Consider the following 25,380-nt stretch of genomic DNA (forward strand, 5'->3'; position numbering starts at 1 on the left):
TTAGTGTTCAAAATACATTGTATATAATACATAAATTGCATTAAATTTTGTTTTTCCAGGTTTTATGATGTAATTAGTTTTTCTGTATGTTCTTATTATTCATGTTTATGTATGGAGTAAATTAAATACATGTATTCGTAACTTATGATTTGTAGAACGAACATTTTATATGTATATGTAGACAATTAAAAATTCAGTTCTTGATATACTACTTTTATATAGTGTTCTTTGATGCGAAGAATAAGACATACTTTTAAAATATAGTTGCTATGTGTTGACGCAATCGCTCCTAACAATTTTCTTGAACGTTTCTTTCTCGCAACAACGAATAATATAAACATTCAATTACAATTTGTTTTTCTTTTTCGATACTAATTACATTTCATTTAAGACAAAATGGGAACATCAGGCCAGTCAAACATTTGTCATCAAAACAGTCCGTTTGCAAACAATATGTTTAATGGACATATTATACGAATGATAAAGCAAACACTTGAGATTTTGCATCAAATATAAAAATGGTAAAGTACATTTCGTGTACATGAACTAGATTTTAGTGCATTTGATGACATTAACTTCCTTTACAACTAGTTTTAAATATTTAATAATGCTCAATGGTGTGTGGCGTTATGCGTCAGGACGCAATGTATGCGCATTTTTTGTCATTGAATGATGCATCAACCGGTTCAGTATCATTGTATACCGCTTTACCTAATAACGTAAAATTATCGTGATGATAATCGAAGACACGTTTCAAAGAAATTTGAAACATATTTGCGTCTTATTTCGATAATTTCAATATGAATGTCACAAAACTTAATAAATCGACATTTTTCTCCAAAGATAAGCGATATGATGTTAGGCAGGAAAGCCTTAAATTTAAGAAGTATTTTCGTTCAAAGTTATAACAATATACATGCAACGTTTATAAATTTTGATAAATCATTTATATTGTTGATTTCGTTTCAATTCATTACATGCAGAAATTGTTAGAAAATAAATATTAATACAGGCATATACGAGTTTTAAAACAAGACCTATGAAGATTTATTTCCATTATTGTCTAAAATATCCGCAAGTCTGTTAGTGCATCATATATGTGTATTATTAAGTTCTGTTATTCGCCATAGACGTGTAGAGTCATCTTATAAGAGTATAAGTTACTCGACTGTTTCTCTGTTTCTCTCAACTGAAATGTTGCAATGGCTGCGGGGTAAACTACCACCAAAACAAATCCAATATCTTCCGATTGGGATTCTAACCAGTGGAGAACACACCAAGCCGTCTTGACAGCGGCGATCGTTGACTTATCAATAAAACTCTCCATGTTCAGCGAGGAGGTATGTTTCTAAAACTCGATACCAATAGTTTTGTACTACTTGTACGACAGGAGCATAATTTGAACACATTGTTGTTGTAGAAGTATATAACGCAATATTTTAGACCACGACTTGCAGATGTTCACTCCAGAGGCATTTTTTTGAACAATCTTATTTGAAGACTACTTAATGAGGTTACATACTAACAATTAAATAAATTAGCCTTATCTTTGTATAACATATTGTTTGCCTATTATTTCGCTACTAAAGTCTATATTCAAAATGTGACCATATAATATGGCCAGTTTTGACAACACGAACATAATTTGCATTTAGGATGACCACTATACGACGTTACGAATACAATATCAAATATCTAGGCCTTAATGCAGAGAAGGGGCGGAAAGTTGTTTTGCAATAAGTTCATATTCAACAGTTTATCCCTGGGGCGTGGTCACCTTTGACCAAATGGGCACATATAAATGAAGGGATTGATTAGGATTTTGAGACAGGACGATATTTTCTTTATAAGTCTATGTAAAACAGTTGACAACCGGGACGAGGCCAGATTACCCAATGCATAATTTGAACAAATATCGATTAGGATTCGCTTAGGACCTCTAGATAATGCTACATACTAGATCTGAAAGCATTGAGTTTCGCGGTGTCGGATAATAATATTTTAAAGGTATTCCTTATTTAAGTGCGTTTAGCTGGTGACACCGGGGCGAGGGTACTTAAATTCCAGGAAATTGATTATTTTTTTAGGAAACTTCTAGATGAGTCAAACCACCAAATATGAATGAATTGCGCTTTGCGATTTAGGACACGCAGATATTTAAATGCTTTACCTTTTAAAAGCATGCTTATCCCAGCTGGAGACATAATTGACCACAGGAGTATAGTTTGAAGACTACCACACTAATTATTTTACTGTAATATGTTACACACGAAATATGTAACCTCTTTGCCTTGCAGGTACATAGTTTGAATAGTTAGTTGTAAACCCCCTGTTTTGATCCCGTTATCGAATTAATCAATAAACCGGGACGTTATGAACACTTTACATGGAGGAGCGTCAATACAGATAGTTGTAAAGTATAGTTAAATCATTCTCAATGGTTCAATATGAGATGCCCGTTGAAGAACAAATCGACGGACACACACCCTTACAAGCACGCACACACACGTACGGACGACAAAAATCACGGTATTCTATGAGATCAGTGTGAAAACGTTAAACGGTGTGAGCTACACGTTTTAAATCGTTATCCGATTTATTTCAACATTTAAACTTCAATGATGTAAGAAAACTTACCTGTACTTTATACGAAGTGTTTTTCATCATATTATTCACGACAGTCGCGGCGACGCACGATATATTTAACACGATATATCGCCTTTTGTGCTATCTACACAAGTGCGATATATCGTGTTAAATATATATTGCGTCGCCGCGACTGTCGCGCAAAATATCGTGCGTCGCCGCGACTGTCGTGAAAAAAATCGTGCGTCGCCGCGACTGTCGCGCAGAATATCGTGTATCGCTTCGTGTGTCTAGTGTCGCCCTTGATGAAAGAAGGGCGAGATTATAGATGGCACTTTCCGCTATCCGTAGTTCATCGATAACGAACCGTAAAACGCGTCCACTTTCGACGGAAGCTCCGCTTTTTCTACTTAATTTACTATGGTCGTCAACCTATTTAGCCCAATAAATTATTGAAAGCGCGATTCTAGTTTGGTAACGATAATATTACCGTAATATGACGTTTGTCCCCGGAAGTGAAGTGTCTCGTAAATTTTCATAGGTCACATGACGTGACTTACAGGCCCTATTGACAGTAAATCAAAATTATTAATACAAAATTCATAGTTTTTATTTTAACCCAATTTATAAAACATGTTATTAGTAATAAGAGGGTCGATAAAACGGATTAACATGCTACAATTTACAAAGTTTCGAGTAAGTGAAACAAAGACCGACACTTGTAAACATGCACATAGGACCGGATGACCTACAGCTGACGCTGATACGAAATGACGTAATACGATCATGCGATTGGATTGACATCCGGTGACGTCATAATTTTAATGTTATTCACTTTAAAGCTGCATACGTATTAAACTTCAAAATCACATCTTACAAATATAATCTATTTGAAATGTGTATGCTTTTTGTGACATGTTTATAAGAATGAAATTTAGTACAAACGTAACGATCAGTTTAAAAACACAGTCAATTTTTTTAGGAATATACGACAACGTAAAAATGGTAGTCTATATTGTATTTATAACCTTAATGGCTATTTTAAACATGTATGAAATTAGCAAATTTTATACCTTTAATCATATTACTTGTACATTCATATTTAAAGAATATATGTAAATGTCAATGAAAACATATCGTTTTATTGTTCGTAAACACCAAATGCTCGTTTTTATTTTGTGGCACAAAATTATTCCATTTTAATTTCCCGCAACGATATCTATGCATACGACACACGTACGCTAACATTGTAAATGAACATGTGTTGAATAATTGTACCACCAAAAAAAAAATTGCATTTTGTATGTTGTTTAATCTATGTAACCAGACCACATCTAGCGTTGACATTTTGGCTATTGCTATAAGGACCGTTTTTCTTTCTCGAAATATTATACGAAATATTAGTTTATTTTGAGTGTTCGTGTGCTTTAAAAAAACCACAAACGACGAATGATCTACTCACTACGACACTCAGACAGTAAATTCTACTTGTTTATGACGTAATCGAATCCCGTGCTTTTTTTTAGCATACTTCGAGTTTGTGAGATGGCGATATTTATTTCAAAACAAATGAGAGTATCACTCTTGCTTCATTTTAAACTTGTTACTTTATTGTCACATCATTATCAACAGGTTTTTACTTAACAACACAATTTTAATAAAGCAACATGGTAAAAATGACTGGATAAGTATCAAATTTGTTGATACTTTACATGAAGAGGACTTGCATTTTAATGTGATATACAGGTCATATGAACAAAAATACTGGGTACTTATTTTAGAGGTAAAACAATAAAATTGATAATATTCTTTTCAATAATTTTATTTTATTTCTCATTTTGCAATTGATTGATGACTACCTTTCATTGAACGGATTCTAATGAGATCCGTATAAATGAAAAAGTGCTTGGCTGCCATGTTTATTCACCTTTTTTCTAGCTTTTCCGCCGTTCTCTTTTTATTTGCTTTTAGATTGAACATGGTTTCAATTCTTGTCCAAACCTGCTTTTTTGTTTGGCTTTTTCCTTTGTCCTACATTATGTGACTGTGCTAGTTCTAAATATATATGTGTTCCAGTTGGACATGTTATTACTGGGGACCTTAATTTCATTCAAAATAAAAACCTTAGAAATTTACTACGCAGAGTCCCTAAGTACAGACTGCCTTTTCCTGTTGATTTTGATGACTGCATTAAGAATATCGTAACATCCTTACATGGTTATTGCACTAAATGGTGCAGGAAGGAAAATGCTGAAATTACTGCACTCAATGATTGGAAAACAAAAATATTTAGTATGGCCATGAATAAAATATGTTTTTATGATACACATCCTTTGGCCCTACCACATTCACCTAAATTTAATAAACAAAATCTCTGTAAATTGCTTGAAGACTTAAAATCTAAATTCGTCTTAGTTCCTGCTAATAATGTTATAATAATATGACGAGTGTTTTATGTTCAAACTATTTCACAAGAACTTTCACAAACTGCATCATATTGTGAGTACAATAAGCAACCTAATGAAATTATTACCGACCATATTGCCCAATGCATAAAATTAAATGTAATAGTCAATATTACTGACAAGAAATTGCCATCACTTTACTGGATACCTAAATTACATATGACGCCATATAAAAGTCGTTTTATCGCTAATTCAGTGTCTTGTACCACCAAACAATTATCAGTGTATCTTACATCTGCATTGAGTGCTATTAGATATCATATAGCTAAATTTTGTAATAAGGTTTATGAAAATAGTAATATTAACCTATTTTGGTCAATAAAAACACCTTAGAAGTTATTGATAAAATTGAAAATAAAAAATATAAGGTGTCACAGGTAAGTACTTATGATTTTTCTACACTATATACAACGCTTCCTCACGCTTTAATAAAATCCAAACTTGTTTCTTTGATTGAAAAAACTTTTGCTAGAGAAAAGTGTTTGTATCTAGCTTTAAACACTAAAACAGCTTTTTTTACTAATCAGATATTAGATCATTACATCATTTGGACTGGTCTTGACTTTTGTGCAGCACTTACTTTTCTTCTGGATAACTTGTTTGTTGAATTTAATGGTAAAATATTTGAACAAATTATTGGCGTTCCTATGGGTACTAATTGTGCGCCACTTATAGCTGACCTTTTTTTATATTGTTATGAAAGCGAATTTATGTTAGAATTATCTAAAACTAAGCAAGTAGATTTGATTAATTGTTTTAACCTTACTAGTAGGTACATTGATGACATACTTAATTTAGATAATCTATTATTTGAACAATATATTCACAAAATCTACCCAAAAGAACTAGTCTTAAATAGATCGTGTATATCCAATACAGACGCTGCGTATTTAGACTTACATTTAACTATTAATAATAATTTGATCAAAACTAGTTTATACGACAAACGGGACGATTTTAACTTTGAAATTGTGAATTTTCCGGTCCTAGATGGCAACATCCCTAAAGGACCTTCCTATGGTATTTACATTTCGCAGTTGGTACGTTATGCCAGAGCATGTTCATGTATTAAAGATTTTAATGATCGTAATCTAATATTAACAAAAGAATTGCTAAAACAGGGCTTTTTGTATCATAACCTTAGAAGTAAATTTTTACTCTAAGTATGGTGATTTAATTTCAAAATATAATGTTTCTTTAAAATGGCATTTAAATAATGAAATCTCCCATCCATTATTTTACGGAGATGTTGTGAAGCGTGTCCGCAAATTAAAATATGTTAAACCAAATGTTCATATTAAACTTTTCAATTTAATTAATTTGTTTTTATCAAAAGGATACGATGCTTATGTACTACTTAAAAACACGTGTTTGATGGTTTTCGATTCACTATATCTTTCTTCTCTTAAAATTTGGAATCATTAGTGATATTATAGGCATTTTTCACTGTTGAACAAAATTGTGTCTTTGTGTCGTATGAACAAATTTGCATGAAAACTACATTTGGACTCAAATCGTACATCAAATCATTTCTGTCGTCAGTTGTCAAAACACCTATATACTGTTTGATTCCAATAATGTCGCTTTAATGGAATTACTATTTTTATATATTTGATTCTTAACATTTAATCAACTAAACAGGTTTTATTAGGGCATTTTTCACTGTTGAACAAAATTGTGTCTTTGTGCCGTATGAACAAATCTGCATGAAAACTACTTTTGGACTCAAATCGTGCATCAAATCATTTCTGTCGTCAGTTGTCAAAACACCTATATACTGTTTGATTCCAATAATGTCGCTTTAATGGAATTACTATTTTTATATATTTGATTCTTAAAATGTCATCAACTAAACTTGTTTTATTAGTAGTACAATTTTGCTGTAGCCCCCCATTTATAGTTTTATCATTACTTTACAATATCGCCCCTGGATTTTTTTCACGTCATTGTGTCTTTGCCTGATAATTCAATTACGTCATAACTCTTTCTCTGTTCCTGGGAACATGTGAGCTACATGCAAAGGTCATTGGGTTTATAACGTTCAATTTTATTTATATTTTCTCTCTGATAGGCGTTTCTTTTTTGATTTAATTATTATTAATTTAATTTTTAGCAGTCACATAAACAACCAAGCAATGTAATATGGAATTTTTACACCCATTATTGCTGCTTCTTCCTGTATTTGCGCGATGATTATCTGAAATATTAACTTAATGACGCTATATTTTTAAATCTTTTTCTATAAAGAAGGAATGTAGTTGACACTTGTTTGTAGTTTCATTTTATCGTTCGTCATTAAGTTGTAACTCTGTTGCTTTGGTATCTTCAATTCCATTGAGTAATTAAATTGTAATGAAATTGAATGCGTTTTAATTCCCTTTTATTATTGTTTGATTTGAGTTACAATGCTATGACGTTAAATTTAATTTACACTTAAATGTATTATGAATATTGTTGGGCCAAGTGTGAGGTTGAGCGCGCTATAACCGGTTTAAACCCCCAATGCTTTGCATTGACCGTTCCAAGGCGGTGACCCCAGCTTTATTCATATTTTGTGTTTATGTTGGTTTGTATTGTGCTGTATTGTGCTGTTTTGTACTGTTTGGGCAATCGGTCACTTGCCTTAAATAAAGGACCAACTACTTGTTTTTAATGAAAATTCAATACTGATCCAGCAGCTGGAGTTTCACTTCTTTATATTGTTATTCCTGTTATTAAATACATAATAAAATTACATTTATTTTATTCATTAAACCAGCACATACCATGTACACAGATTCGACTGCTTTATATTGCCTTTACCGATGCATGTTACATTGTAGCAAATAAAGCCAATAAATTGGTATATGTAGCCAATAAGGCAAATATATTTCGATAGTTATTTATTATTATTATTATCATTCACACAGAAATTTATTATGAGATTATTATGCATGTTTAACAGTTGTGTACATACATAATATGTGGTTAAAAGAAGGCTGACACGTAACAAATTATTTTTAAATTAAGAACCATATTAGTCGTTATTATTGAAAAACAACTATCATTCTACGTTAACGTTATTTGTACCTACTCATCAGACAATTTTTTTTTAAAGCTGTGTATATCCTGATAATATGCGCGTCTTTTCAGACATATGATCTGTTTAGACTTTGTTCAAATTTCCCGATTGCAAATAAAATGTATCCTATGTGTTGTAAGGCACACGTGAAACACACCATCAAACAATCAACGCTCGATACAGCCACGGAGGGGGGGGGGGATAACTTTCCAAATGTTCGGGTAGGGATGTCCCACTGAGACTTCCGAAATGTGACCCATTTTTATACCGGAACTCTGATAAAGTTGATACAAGATTATTGAATAAGCAGACCCATTTGTATACGATACCATTGAGAAAGTGGACCCTTTTCATACTAGAATTTTAATCTCTATCATATCAACACAGTATACTTATTTATTTTGCTATTATAAGTTTATTTGTAAATTTCATATATTAAATTTACTTTTTGATACCCATTTACTTACAATAATGAAATTTATCATACCCATTTTGTTACTGATACTTTCAAATCTATATGCATTCATATACAAGCAAATTTCTGATTACAATTACCGATATCTATACTTTGATGCTTAAAACCATACCCATATCTAGATCTATAATTTTAGTCGAAAAGCACGCCCCATACTTTCGGCACACCCCTATATACCCGTAAACAGGAAGTTATCCCCCCCCCCCGGGGGGGATACAGCCCACCTTGACAATACATTCATGCAGCATTCCCTAGATAACATTTCTTCCAAAATATGGTACAAGGTCAGTTTATCGATAACTTTGTGCCACTTATCAAAGTAAGTTTTACTATATAAAGCAGAGACACATACAATGCGATTATTGTAGTTTTATTTGTTTTTAATTGACATTAGTAAATGCCAAGATATACCATAACGGGAAAATATATTCATATTTGTTTGTTTTTTTCGAGCTAATAAAGGCGCTTTAGTATGAGATAGGTTGAATAAGAAATTATCAGAAGATGGCGAGTCGCTCGTAACTATTAACCAATTAAACAATTGCTTATGTACATGTATATATAACAACAAAGCAGAACGTTTTTAAGTATGCATTTCTTAAAGATTCTATATATTTTCAGATGAGCGTCTACCGGTAAGTGCATAGTTTAGTTGTAAAAAGTTATAGAGGATATTTGTTCAGGTCAGTGTAAGATCGTTTGTTATTTCACGAGTGATCATAGAAAATATATTTTCATGAATGAAATAACAAACGATCTTACACTGACATTAACACATTTTCTCTTTCTTTCATGCCACTTTTTCAAGAAAATAATTAACAGCTGTTTCCCTTTCGCTGAAAAGTTACCCTTTACCCCTGGCGTGCCTCAATACATGTCAAAACACAAAATGACGTCATTAGTTTGGCATATTGACGTCATTATACCAGCGAAATTCTCAAGTTAAACTCTCTTACCATGTAAATAAACGGTGAAAAAGCATAAAATAAAAAGAAAATTTGTTGGATTTGATGGAATGTCGATTATTATTTACTCGTGATCATAGAAAATATATTTATATATAATAATTTATGATAAACTAAAAATAGAAAAAAAGAGTTCCGAAAATGTGTTATTTTAGCCGGTGAAAATAACAATTTGTTTATTTTCACTGCTGTTATTTCACTACAAAAATGTCATATTTTATCATTTATAGGCATAAAAGAAACCATGATTATCTTTTTAAATACATGTGCTTTTTCTATTTGTAATTTTAACCTCACCAAGTATTTCTCGTAGCGTGTGTTATATTAATGAAAGCTAAAAAACAAATCAATATAAAATAAAAGATTTACACGAGTCATATAAGAATCCGTCTACATAGGCGTGTTGAGATCCGTTAGTCACTTCGTAAAAGGGTTCCCATTGATGCGCTTTTACCTTCAATAAGAATTTTTTTTAATTCAGTTTATATCATGTAACTTTACATTATCTGACAAGTAAGTTATTGAAGTAAGTTATCAATTTATTAATATCTGAATAGAACCCATTTGTGCATATTGCGTGAACAAATAGTGAGTTCTTGTGCCCACTTACTTTTTATTGGAAGGATAGTTTTCGATACTGTTTGCAAGATTCGATTGTATTTGCTAAATTAATTTATTAGATAATTACAAACATAGAATGCTCTACGAAAATGTTATAGTTTTACTGTAATTGATAATCGTCATTGAAAAGGGCAATAATTCATGTATGAAATAATGAAAGTAATGAACAAAGCATTGCCAAGCATTTAACAAAGTATAACTGAACTCAACAAAATCGCTTTACTGTTAATCGAGTAAACCGTTTACAAAAAAGAACTCATTGATAACGGAAATGAGCACACTGCGGAAACAAAATATTAAGAAAAGCATTTAACTGCGTTAAACAAATTGAAATACATAAATGTATTTTAAAATAAAATTTAACTTTCATCATGTTCCAAAACTCTTGTAAGTAAAGTTCATAAACCTCGTCGATGGAGTGTTTGTTGATCCATAGAGTGCTATAGGCTTGTGGATTGAAAGGTTGGTATTGGCCCGGGTTGATCTTGTTGAGTATGTTGCATGCATCTTAATGGTTGTAATGTTAGCCGTGTCGTTTATGTGGGTTAAATATGGATATCTGTTTGTTTAGATGGCGGGAGGTTTTATGAAGTACAAAGTTGAGGCTTCCAAGTAAATATTTGAATTTGTAAAAGTATGTGGATTGTTGGCATATGCTTTTCAGAGTTCTTAATAATTTTTGAGCAACAGGTCCAAATGTGAAACCAACAGGCCTTCTAGGGGGGTCCGGGAGGCATGCTCCCCCTGAAAATGTTAAAAGTGAGCACTTGATTTCCTGCATTAGGGGCCATTTAATGGCTATTTAAGTGGTCAACCAGGCACTTAAATTTGATCATTTTTGTGTGCATTTTATGAATTTAAGCTTTTTTTAACTAACAAAAGATAAATGGAAAAAGCTCTTTATTACTTTAATTTTTTTTAACTCAACATGCGATGTGATGAACAGAACGTCAAAATATTTTACTAAAACTGTATTATTTGAATTTGGAATAAGACATCAAACTGGGAATTTACATCATTTTGGTGATGTTCTCAAACAAAACTATTCATTTCATGATCTGAATTTATTTTTGTAATACATTATCTATACTTCAAGCTTAATGAGCAATTTTTCATGACTTGTTTCATTAACAGTGATTGTATTTTTATACGTTTTACTGTACATGTATTTTTAAACTAGGTTCATGTGCCGCATGGACACAGTTTTATTTTAAGAGGATTAAAAAAAATCAATGCAAAATCCAGTTTTGTAGTTAAATCAATTTAAATGTTGCTATTATATATGAAAGTATCTATCTTAATTATAATATGTCAAACTAAATAAATACAACATTAGAGCTGCAACGATTCGATCCGATGCATCGAAAATCGGTTTTAAATACGTCGATTCGATTACGATACCAACCCTACCAAATTCGATTTGATTCTTTAACATATAGACATAGATACGTAAAGCGCGCTGTACTCTGACTATTTGATACGGGAAGGTATAGGTTTTATCTTTACCTGTAATTACGACGCGCGCGATTGGTTACTTATTATTTTAGCCATCCAATTAATAAGCGTGTTACGGTGAACTTTCAGAAAAAGCATCAAAATGGCTAAAAAAATTGTGGCCGACAAATTGAAAATTTCAGATGCGCCTAAGAAGCTAAAATCAAAAGTGTTGCATTATTTTGGGTTTCGGGATGGTAGCCCTCCCAATAAAGCTACATGTAAACTGTGCTTCACGGACGTGACGTACCCTAAGTCCGGCTCAACCACTTATCTAATGCAGCACGTCAAACGCAAACATAACGTTGATTTAGCAGGAGGTAACACCAGTGCAACTTCTCGAGTCGCCAGCCTTATTATTATTTATTTATTATATTATTGTGTAGTCAACACAATCTTCTAGTCAGAAATTTATTGATATTAATATTGTGTTCCTAATTTGCTATGCTTTTTTATGTGTTTTATTGAAAAATTGACATAGTTTGTCAGAAAATTGGCAGTTTCATGCTAAATATTTCTTACAAATGTTAATTTAACCCACTTTCAGCAGTTTCAAAACACTGTTGAACCAACCAAACTGTATCTAACAAACACAGAAATGCGAAAGATATCTAAGTATGCAACACATTTGAACAGAAATATTTATTTTGAGGCAGAATAGTGAATATATGATAAAACTATGTTGGCAGATGAATCGAATTGAAACAATCGGTATCGGACCGTCTGAAATCGAAATCGAATCGAGCTGTTGGTGAATCGTTGCAGCTATATACAACATGTAAAACTGCATATTATTCACTGTTGAAAAAACACAATTTATTCCCAAATTGATGTATTCCATCTTCACATAATACGGTGTTTACTGCTTTTTGACCGATTCCAATATGCGCCTTTTCATTGTTGTTGTTGTAATGCGTTAAGGGAGATAATGAAGCGACGTCTTAGCTTATTAGCAAATAGGAGCCAAATTACCGAAAAGACACGCAAATTTCGAAAAGTCAATTGCCGATTTTCCAAATCTGAGCGTTTTTCAACCGGCCAAAATCTGATTTCAAACGGCCGATTTGGCCGGTGGCCGGCTCTTATTGAGAACCCTGCTTTTATTTCTGCGTTTAGTGTTTGCTGCTGGTATGTTAATTGTCAGTAACGTTGGTCAGGTGCTGGCCGGTAATTGTGTCCTTATTACATCGATTTCTCGCTGCATCTCTACCTTTTTGTAACATATTTTTTTGAATTCCTCGAGAAGTTTTGGTGAGTGTTGTGATAGTGGCGAATGTATTGTTGCAGATTGCTGTTGTCCATTTAGAAATCGCGGAACTCCGTGATATTGTCAGGCACTGGAATGCCACAGCAGTGTTTGAAAGAAAGGGTGGATGAAAGTGATTGTTATGAACGTTATAAACTGAATAAAAAGACACGAAGCAGAATGAAAAACGGAAGAAAATATAAATAAGTAGAATGGGATTTTCAGAATACGAATGAGAAGAATAAATTGAAGGATGAGAAGAATATGACAAAGTTGTAAAAGAACAACAAGAAGAAGATAGGGCAGTAAGAAGAAAAAGACGTTGTATCAGAAATATACGAAGAAGAAAAATGAAAGAAAAATACAAGCAAGGGGACGAGAAAAAGAGGAATGTGAATACTATTTAAGAAAATCTACCTGTAAAAGAAAAGAGAACACGAAAAAAATGGTATAAGAGGAATTGGTAAATGTAGATGAGAAGATTAATAACAGAAAGGAAAAGAAGAAAAATGTATACACAGAAGAAGAAGGGTTAAACAATACTGCGGATAAAAGAAATAATGGACCACTAATAGAAAGAGTAATAACAAAACAAACGCAATGAGCACTTAAATTATCGCTAATACGACATACAGTACTCTTTTAGAAGAAGCACTACCAATTTATTTAGCAGCGCTATAAAATGTAATTTTGACACATAAGTACTAGTTATACAAATGTCATAATACAATTTTTGTATGTAAAGCAGTGCTATTGCTGAGGCGCGATTAACACTTCAGTTTTTTACGCTGTTCAAATCACATGTTATGTTTACACAAGTCACATACAAAAATTAATTTGCAAATATGTTCTCTTGCATGTTAATATCTTCCATCGTGATCGATCTTGTTTGTTGACGTGTTATAAGATAATTATGTCATTCTATTAACGTCAGTAGTGTGGTTTATATAGTGTGACGTTGTACATAATGACGCGATATATAGCTTTAACATTATTTTACGCTGTCAACATATCTTCTTTAAAATTGTTGTGTTTTGTTATCCTATTCTGCCCTGAAGTTCTTTTATTTCTGTGTTTAGTGTTTGTTGCTGGTATGCTTATTGTTGGTAAAGTGGGAGCTGGTCGTTAATTGCGTCTTTAATAAAGTCGATTTCTTTTTTCATCTCTACCATATTCTAACGGACGTTTTTGAATTCCTCGAGAATGTAGTTTTGCAGGTGTTTGTTGTTATTATTCATTAGAAAATCGTGGAACTCTATTCTAACAATATTCTGGAATGCCCCTGCTGTGCCCTGTTCTGGCATCTGAAAGACGATATGAATGGAATTGATTGTTGTAAACATTTCACAAATTTAATTAAACGACACCAAGCTAAATAATAATTAGAAGAAAAACTCGGCAGAACTATAATATATCGTAGAAGTGGATTCAGAAAAGTAACAAGTTGTAAATGAAGAAAAGAAGAGAATGAAAGAATATAATACGGAGAAGGTAGCAGCACAAGAAGTAGATGAACAAGGGCAAAGAGAGAAAGAAAAAGACATAGAAGAAGAGAAAGAAGGATGCACAATTATAAAAAAGAACGTTAATTGAAAGAGTAACACTATGGCCTCTTAAAATACCGCTAATTATCGAATTCCTTACCCACCCCTTTATTGCCTATAACTCGCATTTTGTAAAATTCCCGTTGAGCACCTGTTAAAGGCACAAAGAATGCCGGCAAAATACTTGTTGTTGCAGGCCCAGTTAGGCATGGGTTTGCCACAGGGCAAGCAGTTCCATCTAGACTAGTTAGTATAAATAGCTGAGATTTTGTCACACCAAAATGTGTAATCCTCGAGTTAACACCATCCATACAAGTTAAATTAAACATGTGAATAAGTTTAAATATATAGACTTTATTTATGTAAAAATACCCTCTTCAATGAATAAAACTATTGAAAATATCAATACTAACCAATTGGTATTGCATTTAAAGTGATACTAGACGCATTTTTCACTGTTGAATTGAGCGGAAAAAAATTAACAGGTCAAAAGTGTTAGTTAAAATGTGGTAAATGACCAATTATCTGCAACTCATCTTGCTACGAGTTGTTTATAAAAAATATATTTTATATTCGATATTTTACATGACTGTCCCAGTCCTCTAAGCCGAGGGGAACTGTCTTTAATAGAATCGGAGACAGTGTTCGTGTGTCGTATGATTGATGTCGCAGGACATTAAAATGATCCGTAAAACAAAATTGTGTCTTTGTGTCGTATGAACGAATCTGCACTAAAACTAAATTTAGATTCACATCGTTCATGCATGATCAGTTGTCAAACGAAAGTACGGTTGATATTCAAATGCATTATTTTTTATCTTTCCGGGATATTGTTTTAGTATGTTGATGCTGCATTAACAAATATAAGTGTATAAGAAGTGAAAACACCAAAAAATAAACAACGGTTGCGATAGACACCTATAAACATAGCATATACTGTTAGATGCGTTTAATATCACTTTGAGTAACATGTTTTGCTGCAAAATAAATACATGACTGAACATTTGTTTGCTTTGGTTTTAGTAAAACCCAGTAATTAGTAACTTGTAATGTCGCACTGAGCTGGGTCCGTACAATTAACAAGGCAGATAGATTTTAAGTATGTACTTCGTCCAATATTCAGTATTGATTTTAAATAAATTTATTTTAAACTTATTCTATTTTGAATTATATCTTTATCAAGTCTTTCTCGTTGAGTGTTTTCTCAATGAAATCCAAAGAAACAATCAACATAAATTGAAGAGTCACACCTTCCGTCTGCGTCTGTGTCTGAAGATGGGAAGTCTACAGATTCACAAGTCTCTTCATAAAAGTGTTCACATGGATGCTCTTGGACTTTCGATGAGAATATTGTATAACTTAGCTTATATCATTTAACTTGACATTTACTTTAAGTTTCAGTTGTTGAATGCGGTACATTAGGCTATATGAAAACTGGTCATAGATGCCTATTTTTGCGAACAGACATCGCTTTAAAATGTTTTTGTTTCCATTGTTTCCATTGTTTTGCTCGTTTTCGATACGGTTTGCAAGATAGGATGGTATTCGCTTGATTTTTTTACATAATAATAAGAAACGAGTGCTGCACATAAATTAGGAAGATTTGTTTCATTGAACATCTTTATTGGATTGGGAAATATCATTCATGATAAAATGAAGTTAACGGAAAGTCGGGCCAAGACAGGCCAATCCTATTTTGATAGGGAGTGTGAGTGGGAACAGACAAGAACAGTTTGGCCTAAGCACGATATAATAATGAAAAGAAACCTACTAATGAAATGAAAATGATTGCTTAACACTTAATTGATGGTACTGATTACAATGTTCGTTGATAGCAGTAATTAGCACACTCAGAAAAAACTGTATGTAAAAATAACATCAAACCAATTCAATAAATATGAAAAGAAGTACTTGTATTTGAGAATATATGTTAGAATATGCTTACTTAATATTCTTGGAAAGTTGACTCTTCCTGTGCCTGGTTCATGGAGTATGTGTTAATTTGTGGAGTGAGATAGGATTGGGGATTGCTATGCTGGTAGTGGCGGTGGTTGTCCTCGTTAATCATATTGTTGGCCTCGGGCTGGTTACAATGGTTGTTGTTTTTATGGCGGGAGTTCTCATGAGCCACAAAGTTGAGGCTGCTGAGGGAATGTTGTAAGTTGTAAAATGCTGTGTTTTGTTGACATAAGATGTCCTGAAGTGCTTTTATTTTTGCGTTTAGTGTTTGTTGCTGATATGTTAATTGTTGATACAGTTGGTGCCGGTAGGTAAGTGTGTCTTCAATGAAGTCAAATTCTTGCTGCATCTCTACCATATTGTAACGGACAATTTTTAATTCCTCGAGAATTTGTTGGTGAGTGTTGTGATATTTGTGAATGTAGTTTTGCAGGTTATTGTTGTTGTTATTCATTAAAAATTCGTGAAACTCCATGATATTGCCAGGTACAGGAATATCCGGAATGCCCATGCTGTGTCCTGTTGAATAGAAGCGATTCAAACATTGAATAAAACGAAACCAAGCTAAATAATGATTAGAAGAAAAACATAGGAGAACTATAAGATATCAAAGAAAAAGTGGATTCAGAACAATAACAGGGAGTAAATGAAAAAAAGAAGAAAATGAAAGAAGAAGATAAGGAGAATGAGACAGAACAAGAAGAAGATGAACGAAGAGAAACGAAAGAAAGAAGATACAAAAGAAGAAAAGGAAGAAGAAGAGGAAAGAAGAAAGGTGCAGACAAAGTAAGAATGTTTGAAACAAGAAGGACGAACAATTATAAAAAGAACGCTAATTGACAGAGTGACAAAACACAATTGCAATGACCACTTAAAATACCGCTAAATATTGAATATATTACATTGTTTACCCTTAAACAAATGTTATGCGTACAATTTGTATGTCCGACGCGGTTTTACAGTCAAATACAACCATTACCTGGTAGGCTGGCGTGCTTCTCCGTCATTATTCCAACAAATTCTTTGTATAAAGAATATATAATTAGTAAATCTATTTTACAGCGCGTAAATCTCTTCCATCTTGCTTTTTGTTGTTCAAAGCGTTATGACAACGGAGTTATCAGCGCGGGCGTCATTGTCGGTGTGTCTTTAATGTAGTCAATATCTTGCTGAATCTCTACCATATTGTAATGGACGTTTTTCAATTTCCCGAGAATTTATTGGTGAGTGATGTGATATGGGAGAATGAAGCTTTGCAGATTGTTGTTGTTGATTTAGAAACATGGTGGAACTCTATGACATTTCCAGGCACAGAAACATTCTGGAATGCTCCAGCAGTGTCCCGTTCCAGTATCTAAATGAAGAGTTAAATGAAAGTGAACGTTGTAAAAATTGAATAAAACACAACAACGCATAATAAAAAGCGGAAGAAAATTAGAAGAATGAATAGAAATAATAGAAGAAAAAGAATGTTTTAACAAGAATCAAAATGAGAAGAATAAGTAGTAGGATGAGGAGAAGATGATGAAAACGTTAAAGAATAGTGAGGAGAAGATATGGCAGAAAGAATATGAATGAGAATAAGTAGAAGAAGATGAAGACAAGACGAAAAATAAAAAAGCAAAGTAGATTCTAATAAGAAGAGCAAGAACTAGCATCAAAGAGAACAAAAAAAACGCATAAGAAAAGGAACAAGTATATAAAGAATTAGAAGAAGATGAATGAGAAGAACAGTAAACAGTAAAGTTGTTGCTGGTCGGTAATTGTTTCCATTTTAACGTCGAATTCTGCTGCATCTTTACCTTTTTGGAACATACTTTTTTGAATTCATTGAGAAGTTTGTTTGAGTGTTGTGGTAATTGCGAATGTATTGTTGCAGGATGTTGTTGTTGTTTTTCATTTAGAAAATCGTGGAACTCTATGATGTTGCCAGGCACAGGAATATTTTGGAATGCCCCTGCTGTGTACTGTTCTAGCATCTGAAAGACGATACAAATGGAAGCGATTGTTGTAAACATTTCAAAAATTTAATAGAACGATACCAAGCTTAATAATAATTAGAAAAAAAAAACACACCAGAACTATAAGATATCGAAGAAGAAGTGGTTTCAAAAAAATAAACAAGGATTAAATGAAGAAAAGAAGAGAATGAAAGAAAAACATGATGAGAAGGTAGCAGCACAAGAGTAGATGAACGAAGAGCAAAGAGAGAAAGGACCATACATAGAAGAAGAAGAGGAAGAAGAAGGACGCACAGTTATAAAAAAGAACGTTAATTGAAATAGTAACACTATGGCCACTTAAAATACCGCTGATTATCGAACTCCTTACCCCTTTATTGCCTATAACTTGCATTTTGTAACATTCCTGTTGAGCACCTGTTAAAGGCACGCAGAATTTCAGCAAAATACTTGTTGTTGCAGGCCCAGTTAGGCATGGGTTTGACACAGGGCAAGCAGTTTTATCTAGAGTAGTATAAACAGCTGTGATTGTGTCACACCAAAATGTGTAATCCTCGAGTTAACACCATTTGTACAAGTTAAATTAAACATGTTGAGTAAGTTTAAACATAGAGACTTTATTTATGTAAAAATACCCTCTTCATTGAATAAAAATAGTGAACATATCTATACTAACAAATTGGTATTGCATTATCTTTCACTGTTTAATTGAAAAAAATTAACAGGTCATTAGAGTTAGTTAAAATGTGGTAACTGACCAATTATCTGCAACTCATCTTGCTGCCAGTTGTTTATAAAAAATATTTTATTATATTCGATATTTTACATGACTGCCCCAGTCCTCTAAGCCGAGTTGAACGGTCTTTTTAATAAAATCGGAGTTTGTGTTCATGTGTCTTATGATAGATATCGTTGCAGGAATTAAAATGATCCGTAAAACAAAATTGTGTCTATGTGTCGTATCAACGAATCTGCACTAAAACTAAATTTAAATTCACATCGTACATGCATGATCAGTTGTCAAACGAAAGTACGGTTGATATTCAAATGCATTATTTTTATCTTTCCGGGATATTGTTTTAGTATGTTTATGCTGCATTAACAAATATAAGTGTATATAAAGTGAAAACACCAAAAATAAACAACGGACGCGATATACATATAAACATAGCATATATTGTTAGATGCGTCTTATATCACTTTAAGTAACATGTTTTGCTGCAAAATAAATACATGAATGAACATGTGTTTGGTTTGGTTTTTTAAAAACCCAGTAATTAGTAACTTGTAATGTCGCACTAGGCTGGGCACATACAATAACAACAATGCAGATAGTTTTAAAGTATGTATTTCGTCCAATATTCTGGTTCAGTATTGATTTTAAATAAATTTACTTATGTTGTTTAGAATTATATCTTCATCAAGTCTTTCTTGTTGTGTGTTTTCTCAATGAAATCCAAAGAAACAATCAGCATTAATTGAAGAGTCACACCTTCCGTCTGCGTCTGTGTCTGGTGATTGGAAGTCTAGAGATTTGCCAGTCTCTTCATAAAAGTGTTCACATGGACGCTCTTCGAGCTTCAATGAGAATATTGTACAACTTAGCTCAAATCATGTAACTTGACATTTACTTTAAGTTTGAGTTATTGACGGTGTTACATTGTGGATATATGAATACTGGTCAAAGATGCCTGTTTTTGCGAACAGACATCGCTTAAAAAAGTTTTTGTTTCCACTGTTTGCTCGTTTTTGATACGGTTTGTAAGATTGGATGGTATTCGCTTTTTTACATAATAATAAGGAACGAGTTGTGCACATATATTTGGAAGATTTGTTTCATTAAACATCTTTATTGGATTGGAAAATAACGCATTCAAGATAAAATGAATTTAACGGAAAGTCGGGCCAAGACAAGCCCATCCTATTTTGATATGTAAGTGGAAACAGACAAGGACAGTTTGCCTTAAGCACGATATAATAATAATAAGAAACATACTAACGAAATGAAAATGATTGCTAAACACTTAATTGATGGTACTGATTAGAATGAATTATGTTCGTTGATAGCAGTAATAAGCACACTAAGAGAAAACTGTATGTAAAAAATACATCAAACCGCGTTTACAAATATGAAAAGAAGTACATGTATTTGAGAATATGTTAACAAATATGATAGAATAAACTTACATAATATTCTTGGACTGTTGACTCTCCCTGTGCCTGGTTCATGGAATATGTGTTAATTAATGGAGTGAGATAGGATTGTGGATTGAAATGTTGGTAGTGGCGGTGGTTGTTCTCGTTAATCATATTGTAGGCATCGGGCTGGTTGCAATTGTTGTCTTGGTTGTTGTTGTTTTTTAATGGTGGGATGTCTCATGAGGTACAAAGTTTGGGCTGATTGGGGAATGTTGTAAGTTGTAAAATGCTGTGTTTTTTTACATATGATGTCCTGAAGTGCTTTTTTTTCTGCGTTTAGTGTTTGTTGCTGATATGTTAATTGTTGATAAAGTTGGTGCCGGTAGGTAAGTGTGTCTTCAATGGAGTCAATTTCTTGCTGCGTCTCTACCATATTGTAACGGACATTTTTCAATTCCTCGAGAAGCTGTTGGTGAGTGTTGTGATATTTATGAATGTAGTGTTGCAGGTTATTGCTGTTGTTATTCATTAGAAAAACGTGGAACTCCATGATATTTTCAGGCACAGGAATATTCTGGAATGCCCCTGCTGTGTCCTGTTGAATGAAATCGATTGTTGTAAACATTTGAAAAATTGAATAAAACGAAAACAAGCTAAATAATGTTTAGAAAAAAAACATAGGAGAGCTATAAGATATCGTAGGAGAAGTGGATTCAGAACAATAAAATGGAGTAAATATAGAAAAGAAGAAAATGAAAGAAAAAAATAGAGAATGAAGCAGAACAAGAAGAAAATGAACGAAGAGCAACGAGAGAAAAAAGAAGAGAACAAAGAAGAAAAGGAAAGAAGAAAGAAGAAAGGTTCAAACAAAGTAAGAATTGTTGAAACAAAAAGGACGAACAATTATGAAAAGAACGCTAATAGACAGAGTAACACAAAACAATTGCAATGATCACTTAAAATACCGCAAAATATTGTAATATATTACATTGTTTACGCTGAAACAAATGTTATGCTTACAATTTGTATGTCCGACGTGGTTTTACAGTCAAATACAACCATTACCTTGTAGGCTAGCGTGATGTCCGCTTCTGCGCCATTTTTCCAACCGATTCTTTGTAAAAAGATCATATAATGAGTAAATCTATTCTCCAGCGCGTAAATCTCTTCCATCTTGCTCTTTGTTGAAGCCTTGTGAAAACGGATTCATCAGCTCGGGCGTCATTTCGTGCATTTCGGTAAGTATGTCTTTAATGAAGTCAATTTCTTGCTGAATCTCTACCATATTGTAACGGACGTTTTTGAATTTCCCGAGAATTTATTGGCGAGTGATGTGAAATGGGCGAATGTAGCGTTGCAGATTGTTGTTTTTCATTAAGAATCATGGTGGAACTCTATGACATTTCCAGGCACAGAAACATTCTGGAATGCTCCAGCAGTGTCACGTCCCAGTATTTGAAAGGAGAGTTAGACGAAAGTGGACGTTGTAAAAATTGAATAAAACGCAACAACGCAGAATAAAAAGCGGAATTAAATTAGAAGAATGAATAGAAATAAGAAGAACAATAATATGTTCATAAGAATCAAAATGAGAAGAATAAGTAGATCTAGTAGGATGAGGAGAAGATGGTGAAAACGTTAAAGAATAATCAGAAGAAGATACGGCAGAAGGAAGATGAATGAGAATAAGTAGAAGATGAAAATAAGACGAAAAATAAAAAAAGAAAGATAATAAGGACAAGAACTAGCATCAAACAGTAGAAGAAAGGAGCATAAGAGAAGGAACACGTATATGAAGAATTAGAAGATATAAAATGAGAAGAACAGTAAATGGATAAGAACAAGTGTCACTCTTTCTGATATATTTCGCCTTAATAGGCTTTTTCAAAGTTTGGTCTTACAATTGGCTACATTTTCTTTGTCACTCAAAGCAATTGAATATGGACGTTACAAAACAAATAAACTGTTGCTATATTACAAGTACGGATGACACGTTAGTATTAGACGGAGTAATAAAAATATCAACATATACTTGAAGTGTGTTCAGCACTGCTTTAGCTCCGACCCGATCAATAACTTAGTTATTGTCAAAGCTGAACCGAAAGTCATCCGAACGGCGAAGTGTTTTTTTAAGTCAAATACAACAATAACCTGGTACCATAGCGTGATTTCAACGTCTATGTCATTGTCCGAGCCAATTCTTTTGAATAAAGAATAAGTCTTGCGAAAATCTGTTTTTCAGCACGTAAATCTCTTCCATCTTGTTCAATCTTTAAGTTGTAGCATAATGACATCGGAGTTTTTACGTTTGCCTCGTGACGCCATTACGCCATATCTAATGACCTTATTATTTTGTTTATAGCGTGACGTAGTAATGACACAGTTAAAGTCACTATAACGCTCAAAATCAACGAAAATTTCGTTAAGTATTTCGTTAAATAAAGTTAACACCTTAACAATCAGTGTTCCTTATAGCAATAGCCAAAATTTCAACGCTAGATGTGGTATGATTACTTAGATTTTTGTAGATACAAAATGCTCTTTTTAAATTAATTGTGGCCACAATTAATTCCCGCGAATATATCAATTCATACGACACACGAACACCGTGTTAGTGTTCATGTGTCGTATGAATAGATATGAAAAACAATAATAAAAACGAGCATTTTGTATCTACAATCATCTATTTTATCAGACCACATCTGGCGTTGAAATTTCGACAATTGCCATAAGGAACACTGAGTTTTAATTGGTTAAGTTTATTTTACGAACAATTGTACGAAATTTTCGTTGATTTTGAATAGTAATGTTACTATATCCTCGCTATACTAGTTATCGGCGATGTAAGAAACAAAATAGCTGTGTTGTGATAACGAATGCACACAAATTGAAACCCTAAATAACTGCGTGGAAAATAAACCACTTACAATAATGTTAAATTGTATTTGTCTAGTCATTGTTTATGACGTCACATATTTTCGCCGGTTACACTCAACTGGTGTATACGGGTTGCTTTGAATGACATTAAGGAACGCTAATCAATAGAATTAAACGGTTAACAATCTATTTTTGTATTACCGTAATAACTCTATGTTTTCGGACACTCTAAGTTTTCGGACACCCCTTTTTTTAGCAAAAATAATTATTTTTCGTGACTCTTAATTTTCGGACACACGAGTTTTCGTCCATAATTAATGTCTCTAAGTTTTCGGACAGCATATTTTACAGCGCTATTTTGCCAAATTTCGGTCCTGTTTCGATATCTCATGACATCGATCATGGGGTTTTACAACCAGATTAACATCATAAAACACAGCAGGTGCATGCTGAGGGCAACGGACCATTACATTTGCGTTTTGGGTGGATAACCTTGTAAACCGGTATTAAACAATGGTTTCGCCCGATTGCATTTGAATTGATGCCGTTTTAAGGAAGCAGTATGTTTAATATTATATATCTTTGTTCCATATAATTTCAGGTAGCAAAGCTGTGTGGTTGTATTTATTAAAAAGCAGAGAACGAAGAGTACAACACAATAAATTATTGCACATGGATTTATTGCTTTTATTTCAATTTACCGGTAATATAAGACCAACAAACACAACACACCCGGTTCATACCGGTAATGACATTCATTTTCATTCATGTTGGGCATAATTATTGATGAATGACATTTATAGATAAAACAAATTCCTTATGAACATTACAACTTCTGAAAAAAGGTTGTATTGAAATAAAAACGCATGTTACGATTACCGGAACATGTAAGAACAATTCTTTTGAAGGATTGAATCAGTCTTTTCCTAAACTCAGAGCCCCGTTTCTTTTACATTTTCACAAACTTATCCATAATTAAAAGTGAACAATTATTTTGCTAAAATAACATTCGAAGTCTCAGGGTAATTTGAATGATGGAATTTATCAAACAGATTAAAGCTAATATACCGATAATGCAGATTGAACGTCGATTGGATCGTTATAATTCACCAATCAGATTAAAGAAATCAGTAATTAAACGTTAAAAGCCATAGTGGAACAACGGAATAATGTCAATTAGTGCCAATTATGATAATCTTAAACAACTTTCTTTTGAAAATAAGCGTTATGACAATTACCAGGCGTAGTGCCAATTAACAGTTCAATTATCTACCGCAATGGTACTACCCCTTCTCAGTAAAATAACTGTGATAAATATACTTAACGCTTCAAAGTGTGATGCACCCTATTACACGTTTTACGAACAATGGAAGGTGTTAGACAACAACTATCGGAAATGAACAAACAAAGAATTCATATTTTCCTTTTTTTATTGCGTAAATTACAGGTTCATACTAGCGAGTATCGGTACATCATATGCGCATCTTTGAACTCGTTGGTCAAAGTACAACCTTGTAGTAACTTTCTGTAAAATAAATTAAGCATTTAAAATAATTTAAAATGCAGTGCAAACATATATGAATGTAATTTATACAATACGGCACGTTTTTTTTACAAGCACGTGATAATATCGGTAGTCGTCGATATTTTATGACGCTATTTTCGGACACTTTAATTTTCGACTCTAAGTTTTCGGACACCGGTATTTTGTGAATATTTTTCGTATCTAAGTTTTCGGACACGAAAAAAATTAATTATTTTTATGTGTCCGAAAACATAGAGTAATTACGGTATATGTACAATTTATTAAAAGTTTATTCTCCGTTTCTTTTACATATTTCGCGCGAAATCGATCGCGCCTTCGCAATATTTTCCCAGTCGCCATACAATTTAAGAGGCATCCAACTGTTACATACATCAAATTTCGTCCATTTTACAAAGTTTGAATAATGCAGTATTTCAGTTCTGTGGGTGTGGACAGTTTACA

This window comes from Dreissena polymorpha, chromosome 7 (assembly GCF_020536995.1).
Source record: "Dreissena polymorpha isolate Duluth1 chromosome 7, UMN_Dpol_1.0, whole genome shotgun sequence".
NCBI classification, from domain to species: domain Eukaryota; kingdom Metazoa; phylum Mollusca; class Bivalvia; order Myida; family Dreissenidae; genus Dreissena; species Dreissena polymorpha.